Genomic DNA, 3390 nt, shown 5'->3' on the forward strand with positions numbered 1-3390 from the left:
GTTCTGCGGACAGATGGCTGCGGTAGCTCCACCAGAACCATTCCTGGTTTACAGCAGCTTAAATAAGGCCAGGAACAGCATCGCCGGCTTTTAGACTGCTGACCCTCTTCTTGCTCAACGTGCTTCCCTTGCAACAGGTAGTCTGAAAGGTGGGCATACCCCAACATATAGCTCCAAAATCTTCTCATCGGAGAGGAAACCCATTCCAGCAGCCCTAATAATCCCCAGTTTAGCATCCTTTACATTGCACCTGTTCAAGCGTTGCGGCGAGGGGCTGGAAGGCAGACGGCGCCTCGAGAAGCTGCCTGCTGGGTCGCTGTCTTCCTTTTATTACATTCCTTTGAGAGTCACAGGGGCAGACAATACGTTCACCACATTGCTGGAAATTCACTCAGCCTTAGCTCACTTTTCTGGGAGGGTTTCCCCTCCTCTCCCCCTTTTTCTTCTTTTATCTATTGTGTTATGAACTTGTTTAAAAGAAAAGGGGGGAAATCTGGCTGGTTGCCTTTGTAACCTGGAGGAGATCCTTGCGGTTTAAGATTGTCTTCGACTACAGGACAAAACCCTCAACATCCGCCGTCCCCTGACGGTCTTGGTTCCAGTTGGCCATGCCAGCAGACACTTGGACTTGAACTGCAAATTTGCCTTTAGGGGATTAAGTTCCAATTTACATAACTAATCCCTGTGGTGAGGAAAAGCCAGGCCAGGGAGGAAAGGGCACGGCGGCTTCTTGAGAACAAAATTAGGGGAAAGTTACAACTGTGAAAACTGAGATGGGGAGATATTTAATTGATATCGCCCATTTGTTATTTGATTAGTCTTTCAAATCTGGCCGTGTGTGGGAAGCAGGCAAAATGAAAGGGGTATGTACAGACCCATGGGAACCGCTGCCCTTGTGCATCTCAGTCGTAACTTCAAACCAAAGCTACAGAAGTTGTTGCTAAATTTAGTAATTTACTACTCTATCCAGAAAACTTTGGGTAGGGGAATCGGCCTCTTGGCTGGCTCACACACCACAAACAGAGCTGTTCGCCTGATCTCTGTCTGCAGTGCTGCTGTTGCACGTGATCTTTCATTTTCTGGGGGATCCTTTGCATTTACTTGGTTAGTATTTAAAAGTAACGTAACCTTCGTTATCATCCACCTGCCTGACATGGACATTTTTGAGATATAATAAATAAAATACTCTTCCTGGAGCGTAAGGCCATACATTGCATTTTCCGGATTATTCATACTTCAGATATTTTATTGATCGAACACATACATCCTAGGTTAGATAATTTTTTTTTAATTAAAAAAAACAAGACAAATTATCTTTCTTATGATAACTCCACGTGCTCTCAGGAAATGTAAAGACTGATGTGTGTTAGAGAAGCGCTTATGGCCTGGCTTGCACAAAGGGTCGATGCAAGAACCGCTGGGATGTACACATTAATGGCTCTCGGTGATAAATTGCCTCTTCATGCACTATCCTAGGCTTTTCCAGCAGCTTCTCCTGGGAACGAAGACTCTTCCTCCCTCCATTTCTGGCCAAACTATCACTTGAGATCACCCCAAGTAAGGACTGTCATTTATCTGGCTCCAAGTAGGGCTAAAACTTGCCTATTCATGGACAGGCAAATCTGTGCCCTGTTTAACGGACCTGTTTGCTTCCTCAGGTTTTATCTCGCTCCATTTGGGCAGATTGGAGGGAATCATGCCTACAAGAGCAATAACCCTCGCCAGGCAGCCGAATTCCATCGAGTCACCAGCAAGAACCGCTGCTTTAAAGGACAAATCTCTGCGATGGAGCCGCGGGATCAGTTCCGCAGCCAAGTCGCATCCTCTGTTAGCAGCAGCCGCCACGGAGAATGTGACATTATCAGAGAACTTGCCAACTGTATCTCTTTTAGAAAGGTTTTTTTCTTGTTTTTGACCAAACTTTTAATCCTTCTTACAACTTGTACATTGGGCTCTTTGCCTCTCCCACGTATAACGTTGCAAACCCATAGTTCCGGAGTTTCGCTACCTTCGCGGTGGGTTTATAAAGGAGATAAACCTTTTCCCTTTCTCTCCACCACTAACTGATTTCATTACCTAGCAACAAAAGAACCATATTCACTGGCTGGTGGGGCCAAGGGGTCAAAAGGAAGGTCAATGGTACCTGGGGTGGATTAGAAGGGGCTGGTCAGTAGGTCAGAGAGGTTCTCCTGCCCCTCTGCTCTGCCCTGGGGAGACCACACCTGGAATATTGTGTCCAGTTGTGGCCCCTCAGTTCCAGCAGGACAGGGAACTGCTGGAGAGAGTCCAGCGCAGCCACCAAGATGCTGAAGGGAGTGGAGCATCTCCCGTGTGAGGAAAGGCTGAGGGAGCTGGGGCTCTGGAGCTGGACAAGAGGACACTGAGGGGGGACTCATTCCTGGGGATCAATATGGAAAGGGGCAGTGTCAGGAGGATGGAGCCAGGCTCTTCTGGTGACAACCAGTGACAGAACAAGGGGCAATGGGTACAAACTGGAACACAGGATGTTCCACTTAAGTATGAGAAGAAACTTCTTCCCAGTGAGGGTGGCAGAGCCTGGCCCAGGCTGCCCAGGGGGGTTGTGGAGTCTCCTTCTGTGCAGACATTCCAACCCGCCTGGACACCTTCCTGTGTAACCTCATCTGGGTGTTCCTGCTCCATGGGGGGATTGCACTGGATGAGCTTTCCAGGTCCCTTCCAACTCCTGACATTCTGGGATTCTGTGATTCTGTGAAAATCTGGAGATGGGGAAATCCCAACAGCAACCACTCAGCTCTGCAGTGCACATTTTGCTACGCTTTAGGGCCTCTTAGCTCTCTTTTCCCATCACCAGATGAGGAAAAATCACAGCGAGGTCTCCAAAGGCTTCTGGTACCGTGAGGACTGTGACCTGCAGAGGCAAAGTCTGTGTTTGAACAGCAGCTCCGGCGCCTCCGCAGCCGCGCACGGTTCCCAAGGGAGAGAAACCAAGACCTTTGCCCCCGCTCCTCAGTAACCACACCTCCCAAAGCCCCGCTTTGCGTCTCTGTTCTGCCCTGCTCACATCCGCACGAGAAGAATTTCATCCAGGTATCTTTCCTTAAGAAACAGCTCTGCTTAGTGAAGGCGCTCGCCAAAGGGAAAGAAACGATCGGCTTTCGGAACAGCTCGGTGAATCGGCGCTCACTTTGTGCTCACTCCATTTGGGGCTGAATTCGGTGTTTCCCATGTACCAACGCACACATAACAATTCAGAGAATAAGGAAATCCAACCACACACACCCCCGGCTTTGCTGCCTCAGCGACTTTCTGGCCTTGGCCAAGTCCCTTCCGCCCTTTGTGCCCCTTTTTCCCCCTTTGTCCGACCAGTTCCCCACTTTGGGTTGTTTGTCTGAAAAAGCACGATCTATG

This window comes from Columba livia, chromosome 23 (assembly GCF_036013475.1).
Source record: "Columba livia isolate bColLiv1 breed racing homer chromosome 23, bColLiv1.pat.W.v2, whole genome shotgun sequence".
NCBI classification, from domain to species: Eukaryota; Metazoa; Chordata; class Aves; order Columbiformes; family Columbidae; genus Columba; species Columba livia.